Below are 18,155 nucleotides of genomic sequence, written 5' to 3'. Positions count from 1 at the left end.
GAGAAATAAAGAAGATAATTTGATAGAGAGTTAAAAGATATGTTAACTGGTATGGGAAAAAAAAAAGTTGTGACTGCTCCCTGATGAGATTCCATCCTAAAAAAAGATATTCCAGAGAGTATATGCCAACCTTCTTCTGTCTTCAGACCCCACCTGCTTCCCTGACCTCACACATTCCCTAAACTAGGGCAGGAGGATCTGGTGGAAAAGAAGTAGAAAAGAGAAGATATTCACAGCCTGTTTCCACTCATTCAGTAGGACTTTTTAAAGCTTCCTAAAGCCAATTTAGTTCTGTAAATGTGTTTTTAAAGGCTGGATATTGAATATGGGAGGGAAATTGAACTTCAGAGAAGACTGAAGTGTTGTGTGAAATTTCAGTAATTGTGCCCATTAACTGAAAAAATATTTGCTTAGGATGTCTGTGTGGTACCGGCCCTGGGTTAGCCAACAGAGCTGGAATGTGCTGGCCGGAGCGCTCCACGGCCATTTCATCTACCACGTTGGCAAAGCCGGAATATTGCCAGCTTTGCCTTCCTATATTTAGAGTATTTACATACCTCTTTCTATTTAAATAAATAACACACAGAATGTTAACAGACTGGATTAAAGTAGAAATACAGTGCAAAGGAGAAAACCACCATGAACCATCATCCTTCTGCTTCTCCCCAACGATACCTCAGGCTTAGAATGCGCCCCCCGCCACCCCGGGTTTTAAACAATTCTTCTTATTATTACTTTTATTTGACATACAGTAAAAGTAACTTTTCTCTTGTGGTACTGCCCTGTGAGGTTGGTTTATTTGTTTGAGTTTGGGGGAACACTTCTAATAGGCTTGGATGGAAAAGATATTAAAATTCACTTTGAATTTCCTAGGTTTTTGGTTGATTTAAGACAATTCATAGGCATTATTTAAAGGTAGGAATCCAGTATTTCCTTTCCTTGTATTTTCTGAAATAACTGACTTAAAAGTCTTTCCCACTCATTTGTTCTTTGTTTTCCTCTGCCCACTCCCTGCACAATTTTTCCCCTTTCTTCAATCCAGCTTCAAAGCAGCTCAATCTGCTTTTGTATGCAGGCAGCCAACAAGATACACACTGTAAAATCCATTTGGCCTGATTTGCTATTTTCTATCTGCATGTTTGGACATAGAGAATAAGAATCTGGAAGCAGAAGTTTTCCATCTTTTAAAAAAAAAGGATCCTTGCTGAAGTGATTGGCCTAAATATTAAGAATGTGAGTTCAGTTGGCCCAGGCTATGAATTTAATCACAGATTCCTTTGAATGGAGCCAAATCCCAGCTGCCTAAATGCCATGTAGTGCTATTGCCTGGATCCTCATTACTCTTCTGGCCCCAGTCAGGAGACCTTACCACACCCACTCCCAGCCCCGGCCTTCTCAGCACTGGTCAGAGTATCACCCTTTCAGTGGAAGGCAGGAAATAAAGCCTGAGTAAAGTTAAAAACCATATCTCAGTGACCGGAGACTCTTCATCAAGCAGAACCACTAGTGGTCCCTGGTTTCCTTCTGGCCACTCTTTGGAACCACCACAAATACAGTGAAGGCTTCTGCCTCCTTTACTCATGAATAGAGGTAAAATTACCCTGAATGATATTTGGGTGGATTCTCCTCCCCAGGTACTAAATTTACTAAGAAGGACAAAATGTGTCCTGAAGTCAATACATTTCCATCATTTACCCACAAGTATATTACTTACTATTTCAGAGTATTTATAATATATTAGGATTAACTGTAGAGTTATCCGTTTTAAAGGAAGTCTACCAAACTTAGTCATACGCAATGAGTCAGTCTCATTCCAGAAATCACTCAGAGGTAATGTATGAGCAAAGATGATGGACTTCTTCATGGAAATATGCCAAGAACAACATATAGAGTGAGGAACCTTTCCAGACTATTTTACGTCTAAATCTACATAATAAAAGAAATAGTATAAACCATTGGCAAAAAGGGACTTGAATGAGACTGCTACTTAATGCTATCAATCCCAGCAGAACAACAACTTGCCAAGGCTTGAGAAGAAACTGTGCTTAATTTCTGCTGTTGTTAATGAAGAAGAGGAAGATTGGATTTTTTTTTTTTTTCTTTTCAGGGCTGCACCCGCGGCATATGGAGGTTCCCAGGCTAGGGGTCTAATCAGAGCTACAGCTGCTGGCCTACACCACAGCCATAGCAATGTCAGATCTGAGCCATGTCTGCAACCTACACCACAACTCTTGGCAACACTAGATCCTTAACCCACTGAGCGAGGCCAGGGATCAAACCCGCAACCTGATGGTTCCTAGTTGGATTCATTTCTACTGTGCCATGACGGGAATTCCTAACACTGGATTTTCACACAGGAAGAAATTATCCTCATGTGCATGGGACACTGGAGAGTGTCATCCCTATATGAAGGACCTCCGGTAGATGAACTTCACAGACAGGGTTTTGGACTCTATGTTTCTTCCTAATACGGAGAACCAGTTTTCCATTTGGATTTGCCATTGGGTCACCTAATATCTCACCAAGAATAATTGCCTTAGTCACAAGGAGGCACTGAACACAAAGAAGCAAAGGAAAGATCCAGTTTCAAGTTTCAAGATCAAATTAAAGCAGTGAAATGAATAGGGCAGATTTCTGCTTCGTTTGTTCACTGATGCCTCCCAGTACTTATAATGATTCCTGACACAAAGTAGGTGATCAATAATTTTACTGAGTGATTATATGCAAGAATGCATAGGCAATGATTCAATATTATTCACACAAAAGGATGAACTCTTCCTTGGTGTATGTAGTCATTAGACATTTTACAAAATATTTTGGAAGTATTGTAGCTTCCTTTATTTGCCATTCAGCTACCAAATATTATATCTAAAATGAATGTAAAGCAAGGACATAAGCATAGTTCATTTTTTAGCCACGCTCACAGCATCCGGAAATTCCCAGGCCAGGGATCAAACCTGTGCCACAGCAGTGACCTGAGCCACAGCAGTGACAATGCTGAATCTTTAACCCACTGAACCACCATGGAACTCCCTTTTAAAAAAAAAATCAACCTATAAATATTGTGGACGTACTGCATGCAAACCATTGGGACATATAAGAGTAAGAGCTCTTGTATGGGAAGTAAATAATGATACAGGTATGAGACAAAACAGGATGAGCAGTGTTTGGACGGCATGAGAAAAGAAATGACTCTTGTTTTAATCATCTGAGCCTTGATGAGCAGTTACTAAAATCTCTTATCAAAGCTCTACCCTTTAGCCCTTATTATTTTTTCTACTTGGTTAAATAAATTGTATCAGTCAAGAGTCTAGTCAAGAAAATACCATTGTAGGTATTTGAAGCAGGAAGGGATTTATACCGAGAATCTGAGTCCTTACATAAAACTGCTGTAAAGGGGAAGAGAATAAAGGTTAGGGCAGCTCCTCACAGCATACAGAAAATCAGGAAGTTCAAGGATTCCAACAAATCTGAGCCAATAATCTCAGCTTCCTACAGCAGCAAAGTGGCATTCAAAAGCATACCTAGGAACTTCTGGCAAAACCTCATGTCTGCACTTTGCCAGAGCTTACATGCTTTGCCTACAGCTGCTGAGTCAATGATAGCTTCTCCTTCTGTTCTAAATCTCAAGGAGGGCCCTCATTCCTGGAACCTACACTAGACACCTGATGACAAAGCAGTTTGGAAAATATACTTTCTGGGCTTCCAGACCCTGTAATGTGTAGCGAGGGGATAGACAGGGGTGCAACTCTTGCTACTCTCCCAAAAGAAAATCCAGCACAAAGATTTAAATTGTCTATAGTCAAATGCAAATGTGTGGACACTTCCTCCTTTTGTTACGTTATTGTTATTGTTGTTGTTGTCATTGTCATCTCTCTAAAAATCTCAAGTTCAAGAATTCCTCTAGATACCATCACAGAAGGACATGTGGACTAGATCAACGCTCCTGCCTACTTGTTCTCTCGCAAAGCTTGGTAAGCAACTTGGCTGTGGATGGCTTAAAGAATGATGTTTTAATAAAGCTTGGTTTCCACCAGGGTGTTTACTTGATGCCCTGGGAGTTGAGGTATAAAAGCTGGGGAGGAAAGATCGAATGCTTTCAGGGAACATTTTGTACAAGGAGGACTGAAAATGTAGTAGTGGCTCTCGGAACAGACGAGAAAGCAGTGGGCATTCAAGGCAACAGAAATAGCTTGTGATAAGCCTCCACTAGAATTTAACAGAAGGGGGGAAAATCTGTCTCTCCTGACTGCCTTGCATGTTTTCCCGTATCCACTTAAGAGATCTTCATTACACACCCTTTTTAAGTGAGTGATGTCTTTTGGGAAGAAATGGCATACTCTAGAAGCAGGGCTAAAGCAAAGATAAAGAGTGGGAGAAGATAATTATATTCTTCTCATTTAAAACAACACAAACAGAAAATTGTTTCCATCAGCCCTCCCAACTGGAGCTCCTAATTGAAGGCCCCTGGGGGCATAAAGAAGAGTAAGCTCAGATAGCTCACCTGGCCTAGAGTTCTGGCCACTCCCTTGCTCCGGGTTCCCCTCTCCTGGAGGAAGCTTCCTGGCCACCCAGGCTGTGAGCCAGTTCTGCTCTGGAGGGAATGCCTCTGGGACCAGGACTATGGCCTCCTAAGTGGAGAGAAACACCCTGCCCTCCCTCTTCAGACCATTTTCCTGGGCGTAGGGAGTGCTGAAAAAAAAAACCAAGTATCAGCTTCCCATTTTGATCTTGTGAACTAAGAAAAACACCCTTTTATCTTTTTCCCTCCAGTCCCTGAAGAGTTTATCTCCTATAAGGGCAATGGAAGTTCAGGCTCCAAAAAGCCACCTAGGAAGATGACCCATGGCCAACTCAAAATCCACACCCCTTCCCTTCGGTAACTTAGCAGTAACTGTACCAGAGGACTTTGCCAAAAGCAACATGGCGGAAGTTGTGCAAGGAGAGAAGAGAAGGGGTGAGAAAGTATATTATGATTTTAAAGTTACTTCTTCTTTACTGGAACCATTACTCAAGATGGGCAAAGATGAAGTACTTGGAGAACAAAAAAACACTGAGAACTAGCCAAAGCACTAGAATCCTTTTTACAAGAGAGGGAGAGGGAAGCAGAGGGAAGGAAAACGAAAATCTCTAATATGAGAATGATTAGATTTATGGTTGCAAACACTTTCAAATACATTAGTAGCATATAGAAAAGATCAAAAATAAGTTGATAATATTTGTCTTTCCAATATGTTCACTTCCTTGAGCCTGACAAATGGTATGCTTCAATTTATGTTTTCCCCGTTATATAGTGTAGAATGCACTTAAGGAAGGATCACTACAGACTAATCCTTCCCTTATGTTAATCCTCTATAATAGTGAATAACCAGTAATAGGGAAAGGAGATTAAAATTAAAGAGCTTAGTTAAACCCCAAAACTACAGGTTGAACAGACATAACTGCAGTTGTGTGATCTCAGGAAGACCTTAGCATGAAGCAAATAGATGAATATGTGTTATGCAGACTTCTCAATTCTCGATCAGCTCAACATGTGATAGTTTTAATTAAAAGTCTATCATGCTGCATTTACATGCACCCCAATGTTCATAGCAGCACTATTCACAGTGTCCAAGACATGGAAAAAAACCAAAGTATCCATTGACAGATGAATGGATAAAGAAGATGGGGTACATATACACAGTGGAATATTACTCAGCCATAAAAAAGAATGTGGCAACATGGATGGACCTAGATATTATCATACTAAATGAAGTAAGTCAGACAGAGAAAGACAAATATCATATGATATCGCTTATTTGTGGAATCTTAAAAAAGGATACAAAGAAATTATTTACTAAGGGGAAATATACCCATAGACATGGAAGACAAATTTGTATTTACCAAAGGGGAGAGGGGGCTGGGAGGAAGGATAAATTAGGAGGCTGGGATTAACAGATAGACACTACTGGATATAAAACTGTTAACCAACAAGGACCTACTGTGTATCACAGGGAACTATACTCAAGATTTTGTAATAACCTACAAGGGAAAATAATCTGAAAAGGGGAAAAAATATATATATATGAATCACTTTGCTGTATGCCTGAAACTAACACTGTAAATCAACTATACTTCAATTAAAAAAAAAAGTGTCTATCATTCTGCATGACTAAACATTAGAACAAACCCACCTATCCCCAAATTGGAAAAACATATATGAGGCAAAAAAAACCCCTATTGGATTGTTTTAAGCAAGAGAGTTAGGCTCAGGATGAAAAATGTAACTAAAAATTATTCTTTCTTTCATTGACAGATATTCTGTCATCAGATTTTCCATCCCAGAAGTCTAGATGGAATTATAAAGCCTTGAAAAATAATAAAAGTTGATAAAAATTCCAGCAGCTATATTTTGAAACTTAATTTCTAAAAGCTCCTCTCTCAAAAAACCCTCTCAATGTCCCCATTTTCAGAATGCATCTACCTAGAAAATTCCAAAGCTGCTTGTTTCTCCTGGGACAACATTTTGTATAAGGATCTCCAATAAAGACTTTCCTAAAATACTAGGTGCATTCCTGAATCATTGGGTCATTACCATCAAAACAAAACTCAACACCCAGAGAAGTGTGTTTTTCTTCTGTCGTCCCCCTACTCCTTCCATTTTTTATGATAATGTCACGATTACTCCCAGCTTTGATTTTCTAGGGCTTTCCTACAGGAGCAATATTGGAAATTTATGGAGGACAATTCTTCCCTGTTCAAAACAGTCTATAACGCTGTAGGAGATTAGTATTCTGAGCCCTTGCTCACTCAACTGAGTAATATCTCCCAGCTACTCTGACATCACAAATAACCCAACATTTCCAAATGCTGAGAACGACCGTACCTCAGACATATGTTTCTATATGGACACTGCTTTGTCTCATAGCCCTAAAGGCAATTTACATTCTTGTGGCTGAGACGCTAGACTTCTTACTCATAATACCGAGGTTTCTCTCCAGCACTGTATTCATCTCTGCTGAAGGCATGATTCCTTCTAACATGGGTCCATTCTTACCATTGAACGTGATGGTTATTATGCTGAATTTCCTTATCTTGTTTAGAAACACAAATAAAAATGGGAGTAGAATTCAGTGTGTTTGCTTGGCCTAAGGAGTTCACTCCCACATCATCTCAGCCCAGCCTTGCCAACACTCTTCATATGCTAGCATTTCCTCTCAGAAAGGACAAATGAAAGTATTTTCTAGATGTTGCTATTGTACCAACTATGTTCTTTTCAAGAAAAGGACTATTACTTCTACACTGTTGTTGGGAAGTTAAGTTGGTACAGTCACTATGGAGAACAGCATGAAGTTTCTGTAAAAAACTAAAAATAAAATTACCAAATATGCTGCAATCCCATTCCTGAGCTGTAGAAAACTCTAATTTAAAAAGATACATGTGGAGTTTCCATCGTGGCTCAACAGACATGGATCTGACCAGTATCCATGAGGATGTAGGTTCGATCCCTGGCCTCACTCAGTAAGTTAAGGATCCGGCATTGCCATGAGCTGTGGTGTAGTTTGCAGAGGCAGCTCAGATCTGGTGTTGCTGTGGCTGTGGTGTAGGCCAGTGGCTACAGCTCCAATTCAACCCCTAGCCTCGGAACCTCCATATGCCGTGGGTACAGCCCTAAAAAGACCAAAAAAAAAAAAAAGATACATGTACCCCAATATTCATTGCAGCACTGCTTACAATAGCCAAGGAAACTAAATGTCCATCAACAGAAGAATGGATAAAGAAGAAGTGGTACATAAATACAATGGAATATTACTCAGCCATAAAAAAGAACAAAATAATGCCATTTGCAGCAACTTGGATGCACCTAGAGATTATCATACTAAGTGAAATCAGAGGAAGGCAAATGTCACTTATATCACTCATATGTTGAATCATTAAAAATCAATAACAAAACATCTGATTTACAAGACAGAAACTGACTCACAAATCTCAAAATCAAATTTAAGATTACAAAGTGAGAAATGGGAGGTGAAAGAAATTATGAAGATGGGATTAACATATATATATATTATGATATATAAAACAGATAAACAATGAGAACCTACTGTACAACACAAGGAACTATACTGAGTATTTTATAATAACTTATAATGGAAAAGAATCCAAAAAGAATGTATATTTTTTTTTGTCTTTTTAGGGCCAACCCGTGCCATATGGAGGTTCCCAGGCCAGGGGTCAAATTGGAGCTATAGTGCTGGCCTACGCAACAGCCACAGCAACACCAGATTCAAGCCACATCTGTGACCTACACCACAGCTCATGGCAATACCAGATCCTTAACACACTAAGGCCAGGGATCGAACCTGCATCCTCATGAATGCTAGTCAGATTCATTTCTGCTGAGCCACAAGGGAACTCCTATATTTTATATATATTATGTAAAACTGAATCACTTTGCTCTATGCCTGAAACTAACACAACATTGTAAATCAACTATACTTCCATAAAATAAATAAAATTTTTTTTAAAAAAAGAAAGAAACAGACTATTAAATTCTAGCACGAGGAACTAATTTATTCATTGAGAACTTTCCCAGGCAATATATGTGGTATGCCCTTGAATACAACCTCAGCCATAAGAGTGACCTTCAGTTGGGCTAGGAGAGAACTTCCTGGGCTCAGAAACCTTTCCAAGGATAGTGATCAATAGCCACCCAGTAGACCAAAGAGAGAAATTAAGGATTAGGAAGAGTGAAGGCCACTCTTCTACCCCCTTAGACCATATATCATCAATCTGCTCAGGCCTTGGAGAGCTTTTTGGAATGTTTCTGTCCTTTGCAATGGTGGTACTGTCAGTTCTCAGATATAGACTTCTCAAGAGTTTCCCATCACTCAGAGTATTCAGCATAAAAACAAAAAAACAAAAAAAAAGGAGTTCCTGTTGTGGCTTAGTGGGTTAAGAACCTGACTAGTATCCATGAGGATGCGGGTTCCATCCCTGGCCTTGCTCAGTGGGTTAAGGATCTGACGTTCCCACCAGCTGCAGCACAGGTCACAGATGTGGCTCAGATCTGGCATTGCTGTGGCTGTAGTGTAGGCTGGCAACTGCAGTTCTGATTCAATCCCCAGCCTGGGAATTTCCAACTGCTGCAGGTGCAGACCTAAAAAGAAAAAAAAATCTTAAAACAAGCAATTTTTTAAGCCCACATGAAGTTTAAAGAGAGGGACAACTTTTTTATGCACAGGTGATGATCTTGGCCTTTCATAATGCTTGGCATGAACTGTAAACACATTGGAATAACACCAAAAAAATGAAAGAAATAACCCTTAACTCCACCTAACTCCAAAACCTATTTCTAAAATTTTTCAGAAGTTCCCGTCATGGATCAGCAGTTAGCCAACCCGACTAGTATCCATGAGGACGTGGGTTTGATCCCTGGCCTTGGTCAGTGGGTTAAGGATCTGGCATTGCCATGAGCTGTGGTGTAGGTCGCAGACATGGCTCAGATCCTTTGTTGATGTGGCTGTGGTGTAGGCCAGTAGCTACAGCTCGGATTGGCCCCCTAGCCTGGGAATCTCCAGATGCTGTGGGTGGGGCCCTAAACACACACACACACACACACACACACACACACAAAAGAACAAATGAATAAAATTTTTCATATATCTTCCAGATCTCATCTGTATTTCCAAATCATAGTTTATATCACTATGAATTATGCTTTTAAAAAAATCGCATTTTCTATATTCTTACCTTGCTTGCGTAATTATTACATTTAGTAACTGGATTGCAGCCCCTCTTGGAATTAACTGCATTATCCTCTTATTGTTGAATATTTAATGTTTTTCTTTTTCAGAGGGTATTTTTCCCCTATTAGAGATAGAAGCATCTGTCCTACATCTGTCAAAATATTTCCTTAGGAAAAATTCTCTAGCATACCATTACTTGATCAAAGGACATGAATGTCTTTGCGGCTTTTTCTAAATGTTATCCTATCTCTTTAAAAAGGAGATATACCAATTTGAAATGCTCTTTACTACATACATGTATCTAAACTGACTCTTACCTCAGGTGATATAAGTTATAAATCCGAATTGCATTCACTTGCTTACTAGCAAGAGCATCTATCTTTGATTAAGAATATATTCAAATTCTCTCATTTCTCTTGCAATTCTCTCTCAAAAGCTGGGAGTATATGAGCAACAGAAGTTTTTGCATTGTTGCTATCATCCAAGGTTAAGTCAAACTGCAGAGGAAAATACTCAAGGAAGCAGAGGAAGCAAATTCTCTCTTATGTGGATGAACACTTTCCTGAACTCCTCCTATGACATAAAGAAAAACCACAAATATTTTGTGAAATATTCCGTCCTTTCATTTTACCAGCTTTTGTGCGCCAGTCACTCTCGTGCTTAGTTGCTTCATGGTCACAAGACAGCTGCTTTAACCCCACACTCTCCATTTAAAGGCAGGAAGCAGGGAGTGAGGATGGTGGCTAGGGTGGAGAGAAATTTATTATTCTTTCTCTTTTTTTCTCAAGGGTTTTACAGAAAACCCTTAGCAGATCTCATGTGTGTCTTACTAGATGGAACTGAAGTTATGATTATCTTTGGACAGAACTGGATTAGAAGTTTATGACCATCTGTAGACTGGAGGATGGGCCCATTTTTCATGAGAACAAGGGACTGTCAGCTACCACCAGAGGGAAGTTGTGGTGTTTGATAATGGACAAGAATGGAAGCTGTGTCTCTTGATAGCCAGCCAGGGTGTGTGGCTCATACAGGAAGTAGGGAATTTATGGACCTTGATTTCCCTTATTTTTTATTTTTGTTTATTTATATTTTTTATTTTAGGACCGCACCCATGGCATATGGAGGTTCCCAGGCTAGGGGTTGAATTGGAGCATATGCCACAGCCACAGCCACAGCCACGCCAGATCCGAACCTCATCTGTGACCTACACCACAGCTCATGGCAACGCACATTCTTTAACCCACTGAGAGAGGCCAGGGATCGAACCTGCATCCTCATGGATTCGAGTCAGATTCATTTCTGCTGAGCCACTATGGGAACTCCAGACCTTGCTTTCTTATGGTATTGGGTTTCCATTGTGAAGAAACTCAAATGTCCTTTTCCTTTTTGTCTCAAATGCCAAAAGTCTAAGAGAAAGACTCTTATGAGCTCCACTTGGCCCATCAGGGAGACTCTAACAGTGAAGGCAGGGTTCGGGTCCCACCTCGGATGACTCACAGGTGCAGAAAAGAGAACATCAGTCCTCAAAAAATGAGAACAAGAATTGTCTTGACCCGGAGATAAACACGATGGCATCCCTTACATGGAAGTTGAATGAAATACCATCAAAAGGTATTTACTGACTTCCTTACTTGAAAAAGGAGCTATATAGGGATACCATCCATTAGCATTAGACCTTGCCCCTGAAGAGAACACCATCTCTTTGAGGAGAAACTGAGGTAAAATGCACGAGAAGGAGTAGTTGAGGGCTAACTATAAGGTAGAGATAATAAATGTTCTGACCCCAACAAGCTTTGTTGAAGATACTGGGGTATAAATTACTTCAGGGAAAAGAAGGAAAGGCCAGAAATGTTTACTTCATCCAACCAACCATCATGCAGTCAACTCCATCACAGTCTTCTGATGTTTATAGCCCACCATTGTGGTGGCATGGGCCAACCATGTGGCCTTAGAGACCACCTCCGAAAGTTCTGCCTCCCTCAGGTAGCCTTCAACCTCTCCACCTTCTCCTGCCTTTCTCAAGACATTCATTTTGATCTACCTTCATCTCCACCCCTAAGTCCTCATTTTCTGAGTAGTTAATGAAAACTCAACCTATTCTTAGGGACAAATATTTTAAAATATATTTTTTATAGCTACACAATCAGCATATCATATAAGATACAGTTGGGAGTTCCCGTTGTGGTGCAGTGGAAATGGATCCGACTAGGAAGCATGAGGTTGCGGGTTTGATGCTTGGCCTCGCTCAGCGGGTTAAGGATCCAGCATTGCCATGAGCTGTGGTGTAGGTGGTAGACAGGGGTTGGATCCCACGTTACTGTGGCTGTGATGTAGGGCTAGCAGCTGCAGCTCTGATTTGACCTGTAGCCTGGGAACCTCCAAATGTCACAGGGGCGGCCCTAAAAAGACAAAAAGACCAAAAAAAAAAAAAAAAAAGATACAGCTAATGATTATGCTCCTGGTATGCTGTGTGATAAAAAGCAAGTCACCTAAACTTTCTGTGCTGAAGAAACCATTTAAAGAAGAAAACAACATGATTGGTCTCTTTCTCACATTTTAAGCCAGGTTCCTGGTGAAAATCAATGAGATGGTCCGCCAACAGTTGGTAATATTTTAGCAAAATATTTTATGAAAACATGCAGCCCTTTTATAAGAAAATAACAGAGTTCCACTGGATTTGTTTTATAGTCCCTCTTCTTGAGAGAGTTAATAGCCCTTCAGCTGGAAAATCCAATTACCAAAGTCTATGCAATTTCTCTTGGTCATTGGAGAATTCAGTAACACTATGAATCCAATTAAGAAAAAAAATGTTCACACCCTAAATGAATTACAGTCAGCAGGATGAAGATCTAATTAGAAATACTGCTACCATCTGAGATTACTTATGAGCCAAAAACAAATTGTTTAAACCAAAACAGAGACTCCCAAAGGCCCTGGGATAGTGTTTGGATTGAAAATTTGGTTAATATTTTCCCTCCAGACTTAGCACCCAGATCTAGATCTATTATTATCCCAGAGAGGTTCTTGTTTTTTAATCACTGAATGCTATTCAGGACTTTCCACAGGAAGCAAACCCGTAGTTACAGGAAGACTTTGTAAAAAATTTTCTCCTTTCAGGAAAAAGAATAGAAGTCAGGAAAAGGGGGATGCACTCTGGAGAAAGAATCTACCATCAACTAAACTTCATTATTTCCAGATGCAGCTGAAAAGCACTTCCTGTGTAAAGCCTTCCTTGCTCCCATAAATTAGTAATTAACTTCCTTGTGTTGGAGACTTCCAAGGCTGATCATTTAAATCTCTTCCTAGCATTTTTTTTTTTTTGGTCTTTTTTGCCATTTCTTGGGCCACTCCTGCAGCATATGGAGGTTCCCAGGGGTCTAATCAGAGCTACACCAGAGCCACAGCAACTCGGGATCCCACCCGCGTCTGCGACCTACACCATAGCTCTCGGCAACGCCTGATCCTTAACCCACTGAGCAAGGCCAGGGATGGAACCCGCAACCTCATGGCTCCTAGTAGGATTCATTAACCACTGAGCCACGACAGGAACTCCACCTAGCATTTATTTTGATGACTTACACCACCATTAGTTATTTCCCCATTAATCTTCCGCCCCCAAGTTCTAAGTTATTAGGGAAACAACCAGTTCTCCCACATTTTAAACTCCTTCTCATCCCAGTGTCTGGAAGAGTTAATCATTAAATAATAGCACCCACTCTGGGTCTGGCACTGTGTTGACTACTGGAGAGCAAATAGCCAAATTAGTACCGTTTTCTTCATCCATTGCCTAAAGTCTAGATGGATAAGCGATATGATTGCATAAGCAGTAACAGCCAAATGCCATGCCTCCTGAGAGTGACGTGTTCAGTGAGGGTTCATTTATTTCCATGGCATCGTGCCTACCTGGAGGGTGGTATTCCACAAGGCAAATGATGTGTGGTTTGTGCCAGAGCATTCCATTCAAGGTGGAATATGGATTCTTAGGAAGCCAAGTCCAGATGTCAGTTCCCAGTTTTGGAGAAGGTGCCTGTGAGCCTCACATCCTGACTCTATATGCACTAAACTGAAGGGGCCTCTGAAGACATCTTGAGGATTTTAAGTGAGGGGGAGGGAGCTCCTCAATTCCCGAGCCTTGCTGATTTTTTTTTTTTTAATGGCCATACTAGCAGCATATGGAAGTTCCTGGGCTAAGGATTGAACCTGAATCATAGTTGTGACTGACATTGCAGCTGCAGCAATGCTGGATCCTTAATCCACTGCCCAAGCTGGGATCAAACCTGCACCTCCACAGTGACCAAAGCTGCTGCAGTCAGATTCTTAACCCACTGCACCACTGTGGGAACTCCCTGATTGTTCCTTTATTTTTTTTTCTTTCTTTCTTTCTTTCTTTTTTTTTTTTTTTTTGTCTCTTTAGAGCCAAAGCTGTAATATATGGAAGTTCCCAGGCTAGGGGTCAAATTGGAGCTATAGCTGCCAGCCACAGCAATGCCAGATCTGGGCCATGTCTTAGGCCTACACCATAGCTCACAGCAACGCTGGATCCTTAACCCACTGAGAGAGGCCAGGGATTGAACCCGCATCCTCATGGATCCTAGTCAGGTTCATTACCACTGAGCCACAACAGGAACTCCTGATTGTTCCTTTTAATGAATGTCTTCCGACATATTCCTAAAGTCAATTGCTTCTGTGAACACTAGGACAAGCTCCATCATTGATGAGGAGCTCAATGAACTGGCAGATAGCCCTGTGTGAAGGGAAGGGAATGAAACTGGAAACACAGCCAGAGCATTCAACCCAGCTTCAACACACATTTGATTGAATTATGAATAAATGCTTAAGAAAAATGGTGATTCAGATGAGAATCTAAGAAAGTAAAAATGTAAATTGAGGAGTTCTCTGGTAGCTCAGTGGGTTAAGGATCTGACCTTGTCACTGCAGCAGCTCAGGTCACTGCCTTGGCACAGGTTCAATCCCTGGCCTGGGAACTTCCACAGGCTGCAGGCCAGGCCAAAAAAAAAGTAGACTGAAATTATGAATCATTCATTCAGCTGATAGTTATTGATGACCTATTATGTGTATATTATCTTAAAACTATGAGAGCTGGAGATACTTGAGAGTTTGGAAACTGTTAAATCTGGTAAGTACTGAGGTTGCTGTTGCTTCCCTGAAACTCTGCCTGCAGCTTGGATCAGTGTAGGTGAAGGTGAAGTGGGACAAGACAGGAAGTCGAATCCTCACTATTCAGCACATCTTATAGTTTTCTGGGGCCATTGTGAGCAGAAGGAATAATCTGCCAGTTGTACAAACCAGGGCGAGGGCAAAAAGAAAAGGTAGCTTGGGGAAAAGAATGTTTTGAGGCAAATGAAGGGCCAATCTTCAGGAAATCAACGTACAAGAATTATCAAAGTCTAAGCCAATGAGAAGTAACTCTTCCTTTACTTTAATGTGTGTCTGCTGCATCAAACAGCTTTCTTCCCACCATACCCCAGCCTGGCATCTCAAAGGCAGACAATAGATGTCATAACACACACACACACACACACACACACCCCACTTCCAGTCTGGACCTGATGGCATAGAGTCATTTTTTCCTGGTTAACAATACACTCTGGAAATGGCATCCAAAGGAGAAGTTGGAAACATGGTGGGAAGGGGGCAAGCTGGTCTGGGACCCCAGGAGGAGAGGCACAGCACAGCGGTAGGGCTCTCTGCACCCCCGACCACCCAACAGAAGGAGGTCACCAGACATATTGTTTCTACTTCCCGACCTAGCAGGGGAACGCAGCACCTCGTTTCTCCCCAAACTGAATGGGAGCCCCTCTGACAGCATCAGGCAAACTCAACTCCACAGGCCACCAGGATCAACTGCTGCCCTGAGCCAATGGAAGCACTTTCCTTCCTGCAGAGCCTGAGAGTTCTCTTTTCTGTCAAGAAAAATGAAAGTGAGTGGGCAAAACTGGCAGAAGAGACCTGGCTACAGGTCTGGCAAGCAGTCCAGTCAAAGAAGCCTCTTTATTCCCATAGACCCGAAACTCTGCCCAGAGACACTGATAGGAGAACCCTACACAACCCTGCTCACCAAGACTTGCCCAGCACCCAGGCCCGGGAACCACCCCCCCACCCAGCACCATCAGGGAGCATAGGGAGCCCCTGGGCACTGATAAACCAAATGCACTAAAATAACACCACGAGGGCTCTAGGAATTAAACTGCCATTGAGAACCACAGCCCAAAAAGAAGGCCAGGAGCTGCATGCTCAAGCCGAACCGGGTGAATGCTTCTAAAATAAAAGATGTAAATGGAACCTGGAGTATTGCCAACATAATCGACAAATGTCCAGGATACAACTGAAAATCATCATCCTCCAAGAATCAAGAAAGTTACAACTTGAGTAAGAAAAAGCAATCGACTGATGCCAACACCAGGGCAAATCAAAGGCAAGAGTTATATGACAAGAATTTTAGGGAGTTCCCGTCGAGGCACATCGGAAAGGTATGACTAGGAACCATGAGGTTGTGGGTTCGATCCCTGTCTTCTCTCAGTGGGTCAAGGATCTGGCATTGCCGTGAGCTGTGGTGTAGGTCGCAGATACGGCTTGGATCCCGCATTGCTGTAGCTGTGGTGTAGGCCAGCAGCTATAGCTCCAATTACACCCCTAGTCTGGGAACCTCCACATGTCATGGTTGTGGCCCTAAAAGGACAAAAGATAAAATATAAAAATAAAAAAAAAAAGAATTTTAAAACAGAATCATAATCTGAACTGACCCAAAAAATTAAATAAATACAAATAAGTAAATAAATAAAACAGAATCATAAAAATGCTTCATTAGTGACAAGTTCTCTTATTAGTAGGAATGTAAATTGGTGCAGCCACTATGGAGAACAGCATGGAAGTTCCTTAAAGAAATAAAAATTGAATTACCATATGATCCTGCAATCCCACTCCTGAGCATATATTTAGAGAAAATTCTAATTTGAAAAGATACATGCACCACAATGGTTATTGCACTACTATCTGCAATAGCCAAGACCTAAACAGAAGCAACCTAAATGTCCATCAACAGATGAATGGATAACAAAGATGTGGAAAGTATATACAATGGAATATTGCTCAGCCATAAAAAGAATGAAATAATGCCATTTGCAGCAATATGGATGGACCTAGCAATTATGATACTAGGTAAAGTAAGTCAGAGAAAGACAAATGTCATATGATATCACTATGTGGAATCTTTAAAAAAATGATACAAATGAACTTCTTTACAAAGCAGAAAGAGACCCATAGACATAGAAAACAAACTTACTGTTACCAGAGGGGAAAGGCAGGAAGGATAAATTAAGAGTTTGGGATTAATACACACACACTATTATATATAAAATAGATAACCAACAAGAACCTACTGTATATACAGGGAACTATACTCAATATGTTGTAATAACATATAAGATAAAAGAATCTGAAAAAGAATATTTTATATATATAAAATACATATCTATGTATATATATATATATATAACTGTATATATAAATGTGTATATATGTATATATAAATGTGTGTGTGTATATATATATAACTGATTCACTTTGCTGCACACCTGAAACTAACATGACATTATAAATCAACTATACTTCAATTTTTTTAATGAGAAAACAAATGAGAAAATAGAACATCTCAGCAAAGAAACAGAAGTTATGAAAAGGACCAAATAGAAATTATAGAAATGAAAAAATATAATAACTGAGATTTAAAAACCCACTGGATGTGCTCAATAGTAAAGATGAAAGAAAGGAGAGGGAATTAATTTAAGGCAAGTACTGGTGGGACAATAACAAAAAATTCAATGTTCTTATTTTTGATGTTGCATAAGGACCAGAGAAGAGTGCAGGGCTGTAAGAGCATTTGAAGAAATAATGGCTGAAAACATCCCAGATTTGGTGAAAAATGCAAGTCTTTGCATTGAGGAAAATCTTCAGGATGTAGGGCTAAACCAGGAGCCCTCAGACTTGACACCAAAAGCACAGTCCTTTATAGAAAAAAAAAAGCTCATGAAATTTAAAAACGTGTCCTGTGAAAATCCATATTAAGAGGATGAACAGACAAGCTACGGAGTTGGAGAAAATGCAAACTACATATCCACAAAGGACTGTATCTCGGATACATAAGGAATTCTCAAAATTGTACAGGAAAAAACAAAACAACAACAACAAAAAAATACCCAATAGGAAATGAGCCAAAACATGAACAGACATTTCACGGAAGAGGGTATATTGATGGCAAATAAGCACATGAAAAGGTATTCAACACCTTTAGTTATTAGGGGAACGCAATTTAAAATCACAATGAGCTATCACTACCAACCTGTCGGAACAACTAGAATAAAAAAGAGTGACAACACCAAATGCCGGCAAGGATGTGGAGAAATTGTA

General features: G+C 40.4%; 1 long non-coding RNA gene across 1 annotated transcript; it reads left to right on the top strand.

The window, feature by feature from the left end:
- The first annotated feature begins 3,319 nt into the window (after positions 1 to 3,319).
- Positions 3,320 to 6,378, top strand: LOC125138072 (uncharacterized). Its single transcript, XR_007137572.1, has 3 exons — positions 3,320 to 3,974; positions 4,774 to 4,957; positions 6,296 to 6,378. It is a non-coding gene; the product is annotated as an uncharacterized LOC125138072 (long non-coding RNA).
- The last annotated feature ends 11,777 nt before the right edge of the window (positions 6,379 to 18,155 follow it).

Source organism: Phacochoerus africanus, chromosome 10, assembly GCF_016906955.1.
Source record: "Phacochoerus africanus isolate WHEZ1 chromosome 10, ROS_Pafr_v1, whole genome shotgun sequence".
Taxonomy (NCBI): Eukaryota; Metazoa; Chordata; class Mammalia; order Artiodactyla; family Suidae; genus Phacochoerus; species Phacochoerus africanus.
Note: the sequence above shows the minus strand (reverse complement) of the source record. Positions and strands in the feature narration are given on the sequence as shown.